At 54.5% G+C, this 18,695-nt stretch overlaps 1 pseudogene; it reads right to left on the reverse strand.

Annotated features, from left to right (window-relative positions):
• LOC109889105 (WD repeat-containing protein 18-like) overlaps positions 1 to 18,695 on the reverse strand; it is a 132,529-nt pseudogene that overhangs the window by 34,912 nt on the left and 78,922 nt on the right.

Here is an 18,695-nt window from a genome sequence, read left to right on the forward strand (position 1 = left end):
GTGAGCATGGGTACCTACGGGGATGTGACTAACCTGGGTGGTGAGCATGGGTACCTACGGGGCTGTGACTAATCTGGGTGGTGAACATGGGTACCTACGGGGCTGTGACTAATCTGAGTGGTGAACATGGGTACCTACGGGGCTGTGACTAACCTGGGTGGTGACCATGGGTACCTACGGGGCTGTGACTAATCTGAGTGGTGTCCATGGGTACCTAAAGGGCTGTGACTTACCTGGGTGGTGTGCATGTGTACCTACGGGGCTATGACTAACCTGGGTGGAGTACATCAGTACCTACGGGGCTGTGACTAACCTGGGTGGTGGGCATAGGTACCTAAGGGGCTGTGACTAACCAGGGTGGTGTACATGGGTACCTACGGGGCTGTGACTAATCTGGGGTGTGTACATGGGTACCTACGGGGCTGTGACTAATCTGGGTTGTGTACATGGGTACCTACGGGGCTGTGACTAATCTGAGTGGTGAACATGGGTACCTACGGGGCTGTGACTAACCTGGGTGGTGACCATGGGTACCTACGGGGCTGTGACTTACCTGGGTGTTGTACATGGGTACCTACGGGGCTGTGACTAACCAGGGTGGTGTACATGGGTACCTACGGGGCTGTGACTAACCTGGGTGTTGTACATGGGTACCTACGGGGCTGTGACTAACCTGGGTGGTGTACATGGGTACCTACGGGGCTGTGACTAACCTGGGTGGTGTACATGGGCACCTACGGGGCTGTGACTAACCAGGGTGGTGTACATGGGTACCTACGGGGCTGTGACTAATCTGGGGTGTGTACATGGGTACCTACGGGGCTGTGACTAACCTCGGTGGTGACCATGGGTACCTACGGGGCTGTGACTAATCTGGGTGGTGACCATTGGTACCTACGGGGCTGTGACTAACCTGGGTGGTGTACATGGGTATCTACGGAGCTGTGACTAACCTGGGTTGTGAACATGGGTACCTACGGGGCTGTGACTAACCTGGGTTGTGAACATGGGTACCTACGGGGCTGTGACTAACCTGGGTGGTGTACATGCGTACCTACGGGGCTGTGCCTAACCTGGGTGGTGTATATGGGTACCTACGGGGCTGTGACTAACCTGGGTGGTGTTTAGGGTACCTACGGGGCTGTGACTAATCTGGGTGGTGACCATGGGTACCTACGGGGCTGTGACTAACCTGGGTGGTGTATATGGGTACCTAAAGGGCTGTGACTTACCTGGGTGTTGTACATGGGTACCTACGGGGCTGTGACTAACCAGGGTGGTGTACATGGGTACCTACGGGGCTGTGACTAATTTGAGTGGTGACCATGGGTACCTACGGGGCTGTGACTAATCTGGGGTGTGTACATGGGTACCTACGGGGCTGTGACTAACCTGGGTGGTGACCATGGGTACCTACGGGGCTGTGACTAATCTGAGTGGTGACCATGGGTACCTACGGGGCTGTGACTAATCTGAGTGGTGACCATGGGTACCTACGGCGCTGTGACTAACCTGGGTGGTGTATATGGGTACCTAAAGGGCTGTGACTTACCTGGGTGTTGTACATGGGTACCTACGGGGCTGTGACTAACCAGGGTGGTGTACATGGGTACCTACGGGGCTGTGACTAATTTGAGTGGTGACCATGGGTACCTACGGGGCTGTGACTAATCTGGGGTGTGTACATGGGTACCTACGGGGCTGTGACTAACCTGGGTGGTGACCATGGGTACCTACGGGGCTGTGACTAATCTGAGTGGTGACCATGGGTACCTACGGGGCTGTGACTAATCTGAGTGGTGACCATGGGTACCTACGGCGCTGTGACTAACCTGGGTGGTGTATATGGGTACCTAAAGGGCTGTGACTTACCTGGGTGTTGTACATGGGTACCTACGGGGCTGTGACTAACCTGGGTGGTGTATATGGGTACCTAAAGGGCTGTGACTTACCTGGGTGGTGACCATGTGTACCTACGGGGCTGTGACTAATCTGGGTGGAGTCCATCAGTACCTACGGGGCTGTGACTAACCTGGGTGGTGACCATGTGTACCTACGGGGCTGTGACTAATCTGGGTTAGGAACATGGGTACCTACGGGGCTGTGACTAACCTGGGTGGTGACCATGGGTACCTACGGGGATGTGACTAACCTGGGTGGTGAGCATGGGTACCTACGGGCTGTGACTAATCTGGGTGGTGAGCATGGGTACCTACGGGGCTGTGACTAATCTGAGTGGTGAACATGGGTACCTACGGGGCTGTGACTAACCTGGGTGGTGTACATGGGTACCTACGGGGCTGTGACTAATCTGAGTGGTGTCGATGGGTACCTAAAGGGCTGTGACTTACCTGGGTGGTGTACATGTGTACCTACGGGGCTGTGACTAACCTGGGTGGAGTACATCAGTACCTACGAGGCTGTGACTAACCTGGGTGGTGAGCATAGGTACCTACGGGGCTGTGACTAAGCAGGGTGGTGTATATGGGTACCTACGGGGCTGTGACTAACCTGGGTGGTGTACATGGGTACCTACGGGGCTGTGACTAACCAGGGTGGTGTACATGGGTACCTACGGGGCTGTGACTAATCTGGGGTGTGTACATGGGTACCTAAGGGGCTGTGACTAACCTGGGTGGTGTATATGGGTACCTAAAGGGCTGTGACTTACCAGGGTGGTGTACATGGGTACCTACGGGGCTGTGACTAACCTGGGTGGTGTACATGGGTACCTACGGGGCTGTGACAAACCAGGGTGGTGTACATGGGTACCTACGGGGCTGTGACTAACCTGGGTGGTGACCATGGGTACCTACGGGGCTGTGACTAATCTGAGTGGTGACCATGGGTACCTACGGGGCTGTGACTAATCTGAGTGGTGTCCATGGGTACCTAAAGGGCTGTGACTTACCTGGGTGGTGTACATGTGTACCTACGGGGCTGTGACTAACCTGGGTGGAGTACATCAGTACCTACGGGGCTGTGACTAACCCGGGTGGTGATCATAGGTACCTAAGGGGCTGTGACTAACCTGGGTGGTGTATATGGGTACCTAAAGGGTTGTGACTTACCTGGGTGGTGTACATGGGTACCTACGGGGCTGTGACTAACCAGGGTGGTGTACATGGGTACCTACGGGGCTGTGACTAATCTGGGGTGTGTACATGGGTACCTACGGGGCTGTGACTAATCTGGGTTGTGTACATGGGTACCTACGGGGCTGTGACTAATCTGAGTGGTGAACATGGGTACCTACGGGGCTGTGACTAACCTGGGTGGTGACCATGGGTACCTACGGGGCTGTGACTTACCTGGGTGTTGTACATGGGTACCTACGGGGCTGTGACTAACCAGGGTGGTGTACATGGGTACCTACGGGGCTGTGACTAACCTGGGTGTTGTACATGGGTACCTACGGGGCTGTGACTAACCTGGGTGGTGTACATGGGTACCTACGGGGCTGTGACTAACCTGGGTGGTGTACATGGGCACCTACGGGGCTGTGACTAACCAGGGTGGTGTACATGGGTACCTACGGGGCTGTGACTAATCTGGGGTGTGTACATGGGTACCTACGGGGCTGTGACTAACCTCGGTGGTGACCATGGGTACCTACGGGGCTGTGACTAATCTGGGTGGTGACCATTGGTACCTACGGGGCTGTGACTAACCTGGGTGGTGTACATGGGTATCTACGGAGCTGTGACTAACCTGGGTTGTGAACATGGGTACCTACGGGGCTGTGACTAACCTGGGTTGTGAACATGGGTACCTACGGGGCTGTGACTAACCTGGGTGGTGTACATGCGTACCTACGGGGCTGTGCCTAACCTGGGTGGTGTATATGGGTACCTACGGGGCTGTGACTAACCTGGGTGGTGTTTAGGGTACCTACGGGGCTGTGACTAATCTGGGTGGTGACCATGGGTACCTACGGGGCTGTGACTAACCTGGGTGGTGTATATGGGTACCTAAAGGGCTGTGACTTACCTGGGTGTTGTACATGGGTACCTACGGGGCTGTGACTAACCAGGGTGGTGTACATGGGTACCTACGGGGCTGTGACTAATTTGAGTGGTGACCATGGGTACCTACGGGGCTGTGACTAATCTGGGGTGTGTACATGGGTACCTACGGGGCTGTGACTAACCTGGGTGGTGACCATGGGTACCTACGGGGCTGTGACTAATCTGAGTGGTGACCATGGGTACCTACGGGGCTGTGACTAATCTGAGTGGTGACCATGGGTACCTACGGCGCTGTGACTAACCTGGGTGGTGTATATGGGTACCTAAAGGGCTGTGACTTACCTGGGTGTTGTACATGGGTACCTACAGGGCTGTGACTAACCTGGGTGGTGTATATGGGTACCTAAAGGGCTGTGACTTACCTGGGTGGTGACCATGTGTACCTACGGGGCTGTGACTAATCTGGGTGGAGTCCATCAGTACCTACGGGGCTGTGACTAACCTGGGTGGTGACCATGTGTACCTACGGGGCTGTGACTAATCTGGGTTAGGAACATGGGTACCTACGGGGCTGTGACTAACCTGGGTGGTGACCATGGGTACCTACGGGGATGTGACTAACCTGGGTGGTGAGCATGGGTACCTACGGGCTGTGACTAATCTGGGTGGTGAGCATGGGTACCTACGGGGCTGTGACTAATCTGAGTGGTGAACATGGGTACCTACGGGGCTGTGACTAACCTGGGTGGTGTACATGGGTACCTACGGGGCTGTGACTAATCTGAGTGGTGTCGATGGGTACCTAAAGGGCTGTGACTTACCTGGGTGGTGTACATGTGTACCTACGGGGCTGTGACTAACCTGGGTGGAGTACATCAGTACCTACGAGGCTGTGACTAACCTGGGTGGTGAGCATAGGTACCTACGGGGCTGTGACTAAGCAGGGTGGTGTATATGGGTACCTACGGGGCTGTGACTAACCTGGGTGGTGTACATGGGTACCTACGGGGCTGTGACTAACCAGGGTGGTGTACATGGGTACCTACGGGGCTGTGACTAATCTGGGGTGTGTACATGGGTACCTACGGGGCTGTGACTAACCTGGGTGGTGACCATGGGTACCTACGGGGCTGTGACTAATCTGAGTGGTGACCATGGGTACCTACGGGGCTGTGACTAATCCGAGTGGTGACCATGGGTACCTACGGGGCTGTGACTAACCTGGGTGGTGTACATGGGTACCTACGGGGCTGTGACTAACCTGGGTTGTGAACATGGGTACCTACGGGTTTGTGACTAACCTGGGTTGTGAACATGGGTACCTACGGGGCTGTGACTAACCTGGGTGGTGTACATGCGTACCTACGGGGCTGTGCCTAACCTGGGTGGTGTACATGGGTACCTACAGGGCTATGACTAACCTGGGTGGTGTACATGGGTACCTACGGGGCTGTGACTAACCTGGGTTGTGAACATGGGTACCTACGGGGCTGTGACTAACCTGGGTGGTGTATATGGGTACCTACGGGGCTGTGACTAACCTGGGTGGTGACCATGGGTACCTACGGGGATGTGACTAACCTGGGTGATGAGCATGGGTACCTATGGGGCTGTGACTAATCTGGGTGGTGAGCATGGGTACCTACGGGGCTGTGACTAATCTGAGTGGTGAACATGGGTACCTACGGGGCTGTGACTAATCTGAGTGGTGAACATGGGTACCTACGGGGCTGTGACTAACCTGGGTGGTGACCATGGGTACCTACGGGGCTGTGACTAATCTGAGTGGTGTCCATGGGTACCTAAAGGGCTGTGACTTACCTGGGTGGTGTGCATGTGTACCTACGGGGCTGTGACTAACCTGGGTGGAGTACATCAGTACCTACGGGGCTGTGACTAACCTGGGTGGTGTGCATGGGTACCTAAGGGGCTGTGACTAACCTGGGTGGTGTATATGGGTACCTAAAGGGCTGTGACTTACCAGGGTGGTGTACATGGGTACCTACGGGGCTGTGACTAACCTGGGTGGTGTACATGGGTACCTACGGGGCTGTGACAAACCAGGGTGGTGTACATGGGTACCTACGGGGCTGTGACTAACCTGGGTGGTGACCATGGGTACCTACGGGGCTGTGACTAATCTGAGTGGTGACCATGGGTACCTACGGGGCTGTGACTAATCTGAGTGGTGTCCATGGGTACCTAAAGGGCTGTGACTTACCTGGGTGGTGTACATGTGTACCTACGGGGCTGTGACTAACCTGGGTGGAGTACATCAGTACCTACGGGGCTGTGACTAACCCGGGTGGTGATCATAGGTACCTAAGGGGCTGTGACTAACCTGGGTGGTGTATATGGGTACCTAAAGGGTTGTGACTTACCTGGGTGGTGTACATGGGTACCTACGGGGCTGTGACTAACCAGGGTGGTGTACATGGGTACCTACGGGGCTGTGACTAATCTGGGGTGTGTACATGGGTACCTACGGGGCTGTGACTAATCTGGGTTGTGTACATGGGTACCTACGGGGCTGTGACTAATCTGAGTGGTGAACATGGGTACCTACGGGGCTGTGACTAACCTGGGTGGTGACCATGGGTACCTACGGGGCTGTGACTTACCTGGGTGTTGTACATGGGTACCTACGGGGCTGTGACTAACCAGGGTGGTGTACATGGGTACCTACGGGGCTGTGACTAACCTGGGTGGTGTACATGGGTACCTACGGGGCTGTGACTAACCAGGGTGGTGTACATGGGTACCTACGGGGCTGTGACTAATCTGGGGTGTGTACATGGGTACCTACGGGGCTGTGACCAACCTGGGTGGTGACCATGGGTACCTATGGGGCTGTGACTAATCTGAGTGGTGACCATGGGTACCTACGGGGCTGTGACTAACCTGGGTGGTGTACATGGGTACCTACGGGGCTGTGACTAACCTGGGTTGTGAACATGGGTACCTACGGGGCTGTGACTAACCTGGGTTGTGTATATGGGTACCTACGGGGCTGTGACTAACCTGGGTGGTGTACATGCGTACCTACGGGGCTGTGCCTAACCTGGGTGGTGTACATGGGTACCTACAGGGCTATGACTAACCTGGGCGGTGTACATGGGTACCTACGGGCTGTGACTAACCTGGGTTGTGAACATGGGTACCTACGGGGCTGTGACTAACCTGGGTGGTGTATATGGGTACCTACGGGGCTGTGACTAATCTGGGTGGTGACCATGGGTACCTACGGGGCTGTGACTAACCTGGGTGGTGTACATGGGTACCTAAAGGGCTGTGACTTACCTGGGTGTTGTACATGGGTACCTACGGGGCTGTGACTAACCAGGGTGGTGTACATGGGTACCTACCGGGCTGTGACTAACCTGGGTGGTGTACATGGGTACCTACGGGGCTGTGACTAATCTGAGTGGTGACCATGGGTACCTACGGGGCTGTGACTAATCTGGGGTGTGTACATGGGTACCTACGGGGCTGTGACTAACCTGGGTGGTGACCATGGGTACCTACGGGGCTGTGACTAATCTGAGTGGTGACCATGGGTACCTACGGGGCTGTGACTAATCTGAGTGGTGACCATGGGTACCTACGGGGCTGTGACTAACCTGGGTGGTGTACATGGGTACCTACGGGGCTGTGACTAACCTGGGTGGTGTATATGGGTACCTAAAGGGCTGTGACTTACCTGGGTGGTGTACATGTGTACCTACGGGGCTGTGACTAACCTGGGTGGAGTACATCAGTACCTACGGGGCTGTGACTAATCTGGGTTAGGAACATGGGTACCTACGGGGCTGTGACTAACCTGGGTGGTGAGCATGGGTACCTACGGGGATGTGACTAACCTGGGTGGTGAGCATGGGTACCTACGGGGCTGTGACTAATCTGGGTGGTGAACATGGGTACCTACGGGGCTGTGACTAATCTGAGTGGTGAACATGGGTACCTACGGGGCTGTGACTAACCTGGGTGGTGACCATGGGTACCTACGGGGCTGTGACTAATCTGAGTGGTGTCCATGGGTACCTAAAGGGCTGTGACTTACCTGGGTGGTGTGCATGTGTACCTACGGGGCTATGACTAACCTGGGTGGAGTACATCAGTACCTACGGGGCTGTGACTAACCTGGGTGGTGGGCATAGGTACCTAAGGGGCTGTGACTAACCTGGGTGGTGTATATGGGTACCTACGGGGCTGTGACTAATCTGGGGTGTGTACATGGGTACCTACGGGGCTGTGACTAACCTGGGTGGTGTACATGGGTACCTACGGGGCTGTGACTAACCTGGGTTGTGAACATGGGTACCTACGGGTTTGTGACTAACCTGGGTTGTGAACATGGGTACCTACGGGGCTGTGACTAACCTGGGTGGTGTACATGCGTACCTACGGGGCTGTGCCTAACCTGGGTGGTGTACATGGGTACCTACAGGGCTATGACTAACCTGGGTGGTGTACATGGGTACCTACGGGGCTGTGACTAACCTGGGTTGTGAACATGGGTACCTACGGGGCTGTGACTAACCTGGGTGGTGTATATGGGTACCTACGGGGCTGTGACTAACCTGGGTGGTGACCATGGGTACCTACGGGGATGTGACTAACCTGGGTGATGAGCATGGGTACCTATGGGGCTGTGACTAATCTGGGTGGTGAGCATGGGTACCTACGGGGCTGTGACTAATCTGAGTGGTGAACATGGGTACCTACGGGGCTGTGACTAACCTGAGTGGTGAACATGGGTACCTACGGGGCTGTGACTAACCTGGGTGGTGACCATGGGTACCTACGGGGCTGTGACTAATCTGAGTGGTGTCCATGGGTACCTAAAGGGCTGTGACTTACCTGGGTGGTGTGCATGTGTACCTACGGGGCTGTGACTAACCTGGGTGGAGTACATCAGTACCTACGGGGCTGTGACTAACCTGGGTGGTGTGCATGGGTACCTAAGGGGCTGTGACTAACCTGGGTGGTGTATATGGGTACCTAAAGGGCTGTGACTTACCAGGGTGGTGTACATGGGTACCTACGGGGCTGTGACTAACCTGGGTGGTGTACATGGGTACCTACGGGGCTGTGACAAACCAGGGTGGTGTACATGGGTACCTACGGGGCTGTGACTAACCTGGGTGGTGACCATGGGTACCTACGGGGCTGTGACTAATCTGAGTGGTGACCATGGGTACCTACGGGGCTGTGACTAATCTGAGTGGTGTCCATGGGTACCTAAAGGGCTGTGACTTACCTGGGTGGTGTACATGTGTACCTACGGGGCTGTGCCTAACCTGGGTGGTGTACATGGGTACCTACAGGGCTATGACTAACCTGGGTGGTGTACATGGGTACCTACGGGCTGTGACTAACCTGGGTTGTGAACATGGGTACCTACGGGGCTGTGACTAACCTGGGTGGTGTATATGGGTACCTACGGGGCTGTGACTAATCTGGGTGGTGACCATGGGTACCTACGGGGCTGTGACTAACCTGGGTGGTGTACATGGGTACCTAAAGGGCTGTGACTTACCTGGGTGTTGTACATGGGTACCTACGGGGCTGTGACTAACCAGGGTGGTGTACATGGGTACCTACCGGGCTGTGACTAACCTGGGTGGTGTACATGGGTACCTACGGGGCTGTGACTAATCTGAGTGGTGACCATGGGTACCTACGGGGCTGTGACTAATCTGGGGTGTGTACATGGGTACCTACGGGGCTGTGACTAACCTGGGTGGTGACCATGGGTACCTACGGGGCTGTGACTAATCTGAGTGGTGACCATGGGTACCTACGGGGCTGTGACTAATCTGAGTGGTGACCATGGGTACCTACGGGGCTGTGACTAACCTGGGTGGTGTACATGGGTACCTACGGGGCTGTGACTAACCTGGGTGGTGTATATGGGTACCTAAAGGGCTGTGACTTACCTGGGTGGTGTACATGTGTACCTACGGGGCTGTGACTAACCTGGGTGGAGTACATCAGTACCTACGGGGCTGTGACTAATCTGGGTTAGGAACATGGGTACCTACGGGGCTGTGACTAACCTGGGTGGTGAGCATGGGTACCTACGGGGATGTGACTAACCTGGGTGGTGAGCATGGGTACCTACGGGGCTGTGACTAATCTGGGTGGTGAACATGGGTACCTACGGGGCTGTGACTAATCTGAGTGGTGAACATGGGTACCTACGGGGCTGTGACTAACCTGGGTGGTGACCATGGGTACCTACGGGGCTGTGACTAATCTGAGTGGTGTCCATGGGTACCTAAAGGGCTGTGACTTACCTGGGTGGTGTGCATGTGTACCTACGGGGCTATGACTAACCTGGGTGGAGTACATCAGTACCTACGGGGCTGTGACTAACCTGGGTGGTGGGCATAGGTACCTAAGGGGCTGTGACTAACCTGGGTGGTGTATATGGGTACCTACGGGGCTGTGACTAATCTGGGGTGTGTACATGGGTACCTACGGGGCTGTGACTAATCTGGGGTGTGTACATGGGTACCTACGGGGCTGTGGCTAACCTGGGTGGTGACCATGGGTAGCTACGGGGCTGTGACTAATCTGAGTGGTGACCATGGGTACCTACGGGGCTGTGACTAATCTGAGTGGTGACCATGGGTACCTACGGGGCTGTGACTAACCTGGGTGGTGTACATGGGTACCTACGGGGCTGTGACTAACCTGGGTGGTGTATATGGGTACCTAAAGGGCTGTGACTTACCTGGGTGGTGTACATGTGTACCTACGGGGCTGTGACTAACCTGGGTGGAGTACATCAGTACCTACGGGGCTGTGACTAACCTGGGTGGTGACCATGTGTACCTACGGGGCTGTGACTAATCTGGGTTGGGAACATGGGTACCTACGGGGCTGTGACTAACCCGGGTGGTGACCATGGGTACCTACGGGGATGTGACTAACCTGGGTGGTGAGCATGGGTACCTACGGGCTGTGACTAATCTGGGTGGTGAGCATGGGTACCTACGGGGCTGTGACTAATCTGAGTGGTGACCATGGGTACCTACGGGGCTGTGACTAACCTGGGTGGTGTATATGGGTACCTAAAGGGCTGTGACTTACCTGGGTGGTGTACATGTGTACCTACGGGGCTGTGACTAACCTGGGTGGAGTACATCAGTACCTACGGGGCTGTGACTAATCTGGGTTGGGAACATGGGTACCTACGGGGCTGTGACTAACCCGGGTGGTGACCATGGGTACCTACGGGGCTGTGACTAACCCGGGTGGTGACCATGGGTACCTACGGGGATGTGACTAACCTGGGTGGAGTACATCAGTACCTACGGGGCTGTGACTAACCTGGGTGGTGAGCATAGGTACCTAAGGGGCTGTGACTAACCTGGGTGGTGTATATGGGTACCTACGGGGCTGTGACTAATCTGGGGTGTGTACATGGGTACCTACGGGGCTGTGACTAATCTGGGGTGTGTACATGGGTACCTACGGGGCTGTGACTAACCTGGGTGGTGACCATGGGTACCTACGGGGCTGTGACTAATCTGAGTGGTGACCATGGGTACCTACGGGGCTGTGACTAATCTGAGTGGTGACCATGGGTACCTACGGGGCTGTGACTAACCTGGGTGGTGTATATGGGTACCTAAAGGGCTGTGACTTACCTGGGTGGTGTACATGTGTACCTACGGGGCTGTGACTAACCTGGGTGGAGTACATCAGTACCTACGGGGCTGTGACTAACCTGGGTGGTGACCATGTGTACCTACGGGGCTGTGACTAATCTGGGTTAGGAACATGGGTACCTACGGGGCTGTGACTAACCCGGGTGGTGACCATGGGTACCTACGGGGATGTGACTAACCTGGGTGGTGAGCATGGGTACCTACGGGGCTGTGACTAATCTGGGTGGTGAGCATGGGTACCTACGGGGCTGTGACTAATCTGAGTGGTGAACATGGGTACCTACGGGGCTGTGACTAATCTGAGTGGTGAACATGGGTACCTACGGGGCTGTGACTAACCTGGGTGGTGACCATGGGTACCTACGGGGCTGTGACTAATCTGAGTGGTGTCCATGGGTACCTAAAGGGCTGTGACTTACCTGGGTGGTGTGCATGTGTACCTACGGGGCTGTGACTAACCTGGGTGGAGTACATCAGTACCTACGGGGCTGTGACTAACCTGGGTGGTGGCATAGGTACCTAAGGGGCTGTGACTAACCTGGGTGGTGTATATGGGTACCTAAAGGGCTGTGACTTACCTGGGTGGTGTACATGGGTACCTACGGGGCTGTGACTAACCAGGGTGGTGTACATGCGTACCTACGGGGCTGTGACTAACCTAGGTGGTGTACATGGGTACCTACGGGGCTGTGACTAACCAGGGTGGTGTACATGGGTACCTACGGGGCTGTGACTAATCTGGGGTGTGTACATGGGTACCTACGGGGATGTGACTAACCTGGGTGGTGACCATGGGTACCTACGGGGCTGTGACTAATCTGAGTGGTGACCATGGGTACCGACGGGGCTGTGACTAATCTGAGTGGTGTCCATGGGTACCTAAAGGGCTGTGACTTACCTGGGTGGTGTACATGTGTACCTACGGGGCTGTGACTAACCTGGGTGGAGTACATCAGTACCTACGGGGCTGTGACTAACCTGGGTGGTGAGCATAGGTACCTAAGGGGCTGTGACTAATCTGAGTGGTGACCATGGGTACCTACGGGGCTGTGACTAACCTGGGTGGTGACCATGGGTACCTACGGGGCTGTGACTAATCTGAGTGGTGTCCATGGGTACCTAAAGGGCTGTGACTTACCTGGGTGGTGTGCATGTGTACCTACGGGGCTGTGACTAACCTGGGTGGAGTACATCAGTACCTACGGGGCTGTGACTAACCTGGGTGGTGGCATAGGTACCTAAGGGGCTGTGACTAACCTGGGTGGTGTATATGGGTACCTAAAGGGCTGTGACTTACCTGGGTGGTGTACATGGGTACCTACGGGGCTGTGACTAACCAGGGTGGTGTACATGGGTACCTACCGGGCTGTGACTAACCTGGGTGGTGTACATGGGTACCTACGGGGCTGTGACTAATCTGAGTGGTGACCATGGGTACCTACGGGGCTGTGACTAATCTGGGGTGTGTACATGGGTACCTACGGGGCTGTGACTAACCTGGGTGGTGACCATGGGTACCTACGGGGCTGTGACTAACCTGGGTGGTGTATATGGGTACCTAAAGGGCTGTGACTTACCTGGGTGGTGTACATGTGTACCTACGGGGCTGTGACTAACCTGGGTGGAGTACATCAGTACCTACGGGGCTGTGACTAACCTGGGTGGTGACCATGTGTACCTACGGGGCTGTGACTAATCTGGGTTGGGAACATGGGTACCTACGGGGCTGTGACTAACCCGGGTGGTGACCATGGGTACCTACGGGGATGTGACTAACCTGGGTGGTGAGCATGGGTACCTACGGGCTGTGACTAATCTGGGTGGTGAGCATGGGTACCTACGGGGCTGTGACTAATCTGAGTGGTGACCATGGGTACCTACGGGGCTGTGACTAACCTGGGTGGTGTATATGGGTACCTAAAGGGCTGTGACTTACCTGGGTGGTGTACATGTGTACCTACGGGGCTGTGACTAACCTGGGTGGAGTACATCAGTACCTACGGGGCTGTGACTAATCTGGGTTAGGAACATGGGTACCTACGGGGCTGTGACTAACCTGGGTGGTGAGCATGGGTACCTACGGGGATGTGACTAACCTGGGTGGTGAGCATGGGTACCTACGGGGCTGTGACTAATCTGGGTGGTGAGCATGGGTACCTACGGGGCTGTGACTAATCTGAGTGGTGAACATGGGTACCTACGGGGCTGTGACTAATCTGAGTGGTGAACATGGGTACCTACGGGGCTGTGACTAACCTGGGTGGTGACCATGGGTACCTACGGGGCTGTGACTAATCTGAGTGGTGTCCATGGGTACCTAAAGGGCTGTGACTTACCTGGGTGGTGTGCATGTGTACCTACGGGGCTGTGACTAACCTGGGTGGAGTACATCAGTACCTACGGGGCTGTGACTAACCTGGGTGGTGAGCATAGGTACCTAAGGGGCTGTGACTAACCTGGGTGGTGTATATGGGTACCTACGGGGCTGTGACTAATCTGGGGTGTGTACATGGGTACCTACGGGGCTGTGACTAATCTGGGGTGTGTACATGGGTACCTACGGGGCTGTGACTAACCTGGGTGGTGACCATGGGTACCTACGGGGCTGTGACTAATCTGAGTGGTGACCATAGGTACCTACGGGGCTGTGACTAATCTGAGTGGTGACCATGGGTACCTACGGGGCTGTGACTAACCTGGGTGGTGTATATGGGTACCTAAAGGGCTGTGACTTACCTGGGTGGTGTACATGTGTACCTACGGGGCTGTGACTAACCTGGGTGGAGTACATCAGTACCTACGGGGCTGTGACTAACCTGGGTGGTGACCATGTGTACCTACGGGGCTGTGACTAATCTGGGTTAGGAACATGGGTACCTACGGGGCTGTGACTAACCCGGGTGGTGACCATGGGTACCTACGGGGATGTGACTAACCTGGGTGGTGAGCATGGGTACCTACGGGGCTGTGACTAATCTGGGTGGTGAGCATGGGTACCTACGGGGCTGTGACTAATCTGAGTGGTGAACATGGGTACCTACGGGGCTGTGACTAATCTGAGTGGTGAACATGGGTACCTACGGGGCTGTGACTAACCTGGGTGGTGACCATGGGTACCTACGGGGCTGTGACTAATCTGAGTGGTGTCCATGGGTACCTAAAGGGCTGTGACTTACCTGGGTGGTGTGCATGTGTACCTACGGGGCTGTGACTAACCTGGGTGGAGTACATCAGTACCTACGGGGCTGTGACTAACCTGGGTGGTGGCATAGGTACCTAAGGGGCTGTGACTAACCTGGGTGGTGTATATGGGTACCTAAAGGGCTGTGACTTACCTGGGTGGTGTACATGGGTACCTACGGGGCTGTGACTAACCAGGGTGGTGTACATGCGTACCTACGGGGCTGTGACTAACCTAGGTGGTGTACATGGGTACCTACGGGGCTGTGACTAACCAGGGTGGTGTACATGGGTACCTACGGGGCTGTGACTAATCTGGGGTGTGTACATGGGTACCTACGGGGATGTGACTAACCTGGGTGGTGACCATGGGTACCTACGGGGCTGTGACTAATCTGAGTGGTGACCATGGGTACCGACGGGGCTGTGACTAATCTGAGTGGTGTCCATGGGTACCTAAAGGGCTGTGACTTACCTGGGTGGTGTACATGTGTACCTACGGGGCTGTGACTAACCTGGGTGGAGTACATCAGTACCTACGGGGCTGTGACTAACCTGGGTGGTGAGCATAGGTACCTAAGGGGCTGTGACTAACCTGGGTGGTGTATATGGGTACCTAAAGGGCTGTGACTAACCTGGGTGGTGTACATGGGTACCTACGGGGCTGTGACTAACCAGGGTGGTGTACATGGGTACCTACGGGACTGTGACTAATCTGGGGTGTGTACATGGGTACCTACGGGGCTGTGACTAATCTGAGTGGTGACCATGGGTACCTACGGGGCTGTGACTAACATGGGTGGTGTACATGGGTACCTACGGGGCTGTGACTAACCTGGGTGGTGTATATGGGTACCTACAGGGCTGTGACTTACCTGGGTGGTGTACATGTGTACCTACGGGGCTGTGACTAACCTGGGTGGTGTACATGGGTACCTACGGGGCTGTGACTAACCAGGGTGGTGTACATGGATACCTACGGGGCTGTGACTAACCTGGGTGGTGTACATGGGTACCTACGAGGCTGTGACTAATCTGAGTGGTGACCATGGGTACCTATGGGGCTGTGACTAATCTGGGGTGTGTACATGGGTACCTACGGGGCTGTGACTAACCTGGGTGGTGTATATGGGTACCTACAGGGCTGTGACTTACCTGGGTGGTGTACATGTGTACCTACGGGGCTGTGACTAACCTGGGTGGTGTACATGGGTACCTACGGGGATGTGACTAACCAGGGTGGTGTACATGGATACCTACGGGGCTGTGACTAACCTGGGTGGTGTACATGGGTACCTACGAGGCTGTGACTAATCTGAGTGGTGACCATGGGTACCTATGGGGCTGTGACTAATCTGGGTGGTGTACATGGGTACCTACGGGGCTGTGACTAATCTGGGGTGTGTACATGGGTACCTACGGGGCTGTGACTAATCTGAGTGGTGACCATGGGTACCTACGGGGCTGTGACTAACATGGGTGGTGTACATGGGTACCTACGGGGCTGTGACTAACCTGGGTGGTGTATATGGGTACCTACAGGGCTGTGACTTACCTGGGTGGTGTACATGTGTACCTACGGGGCTGTGACTAACCTGGGTGGTGTACATGGGTACCTACGGGGCTGTGACTAACCTTGGTGGTGTACATGGGTACCTACGGGGCTGTGACTAATCTGGGTGGTGTACATGGGTACCTACGGGGCTGTGACTAACCTGGGTGGTGTACATGGGTACCTACGGGGCTGTGACTAACCTGGGTGGTGAACATGGGTACCTACGGGGCTGTGACTAACCTGGGTGGTGTACATGGGTACCTACGGGGCTGTGACTAACCTGAGTGGTGACCATGGGTACCTACGGGGCTGTGACTAACCTGAGTGGTGAGCATGGGTACCTACGGGGCTGTGACTAATCTGGGTTGTGTGCATGGGTACCTACGGGGCTGTGACTAACCTGGGTGGTGAGCATGGGTACCTACGGGGCTGTGACTAACCTGTGTGGGGGGGGCCAGACACAGGCACACTCCTCCAGTCTCAGTGCCCTTAACCCTCTAGTGCAGGCTGAGGTGCTGGCTGAAGCGGGGCAGCGGGATGCCCGGGCGGCTGTCAGGAAGGAACATGTTGGCAGGGGCAGGGATGATGAGGGCATTGGTGACCGGACCTGTGAGAGATGTAAGAGTAGTTAGTAAGAGGGAGGGGAGAGAGAGGAGGAAAGAGGGAGGTGAGGAGGGAGAGAAGGAGTGAGGGAGAAAGGTAGCCTAGGGTATAGACTGTTGGGCCTGTAACCAAAAGGTTACTAATCACAAAAGGTTACTAGTTTGAATCCCCGAGCTCACAAGATGAAAAATCCGTCGACCCTTGAGCAAGGCACCTAACCCTAATTGCTACAGGGTTGCTGTCAATAATAGCTGATCCCTGGCCGTGATCCCTCTCTTCAAGGGTGTCTCAGGGAGTTGGGATAAGCAAAAAATACATTTCCATTTCACACCTCATGCTCGTACAGATTACCCAGTTGTACAGACAGTGAAACACGAGAGGGGCACAGAAACAACAGAAGAAAGGAGGGAGAGTGGTTAAGAAAGAGAGATTATGAACATGACACACTCAGGGCCCCAGTAATCATCTAAGTGGGGGAGAAGTTGTCTTTATGTACGTCATCATTCCACCCCACCGTGTTCACATTCACACTTAACTGGAGCATGGTCCGAGTTTTACAACTTTGAACAGTGTCATTGAAGAGATACCTGGAAAACATGGGAGAGAACACTCCCAGTCTTCGCAACGACAAAAAACGCACCACGGTGGAGAATCACCTTGAGGTACTTCCTTTTGATGGGTTTGTGCTGTCACACACTTTAGAAAGCAAGCTGGAGCTGTAGTTTTATTTTACGTCCATACAGCAATCCAGCTCCATCATGAACTATGACATGAAAGTTGAAGTCTGTCTAAGGAACCTCAGCGGCACGCCGCTGACCTGCACAAGTTTCCTGCCTGAAGAGAGGAAAGACAAGTGGAGAGAGGGGAACACGGACTTGAACTAGCAATCTCTACTCGGTCTACAACCCTTTGACCGGCCTTCCTTGCTTATTAATTCATGGGCAACAAAGAGCACTGCTTTTTAAAACGGAAAGAATAACGTTCTGACTAAGCCTACTGCTTTTCAATCTTTTTTTTATGATGCCAACACTTACATGAGCTTTAGTGCTCTTCAACTCGACGGACAATCTTTTATTTACCCATTACTGTCAGTCTTCCACAAGTGGCCTTCAAATCATCCGAATTGCCCATCTGTCCGCCAGGATAAAAACATATTTCCCAGGGTATTGGTGGCTGAAAAGGGGGGGGGGGGGGGGGGTTCAGCAGGGGGCAACAAGGCATCTTCTACATGCCCTGAATCTAGCTCTATTACACAAGAAACTAATGGAGGGAATCAAAATCTGATGAGGGTCTGACAGACTTATTCCAACTGATGGTCTTAGCTACATGGTGATGGCTTTTTCACAAGACCAAAAGAGAAAAAGGGATCAGAGATGCAGTACACCAGAATGGACCAGATGCATGATATACCTAGACTGGGTTTATTTATGACAGTCAATCATTCATTATTATCATCATAGAACACCAAGTAACCTCCCTAAAATGATTGTGCTCTCCTAAAATGCAGAAGCATCATGCACACATTGGTTTTCAGGTATACTAATCTAGGGAAAATGATATGGCAGACTTGCTCTCTTGTTGTAACCTTAACAAATGTTTTATAATAGTGTAAAATACATGTGAATTTGATATTGAGGAGAACTTTAAAATCCCAGGTTGAAAAGGAAAAACAACTTTCGGTATATACACACACTACAGTGAGTAGTGCGG

The sequence above is a fragment of the Oncorhynchus kisutch genome, linkage group LG4 (genome assembly GCF_002021735.2).
Source record: "Oncorhynchus kisutch isolate 150728-3 linkage group LG4, Okis_V2, whole genome shotgun sequence".
Taxonomy (NCBI): domain Eukaryota; kingdom Metazoa; phylum Chordata; class Actinopteri; order Salmoniformes; family Salmonidae; genus Oncorhynchus; species Oncorhynchus kisutch.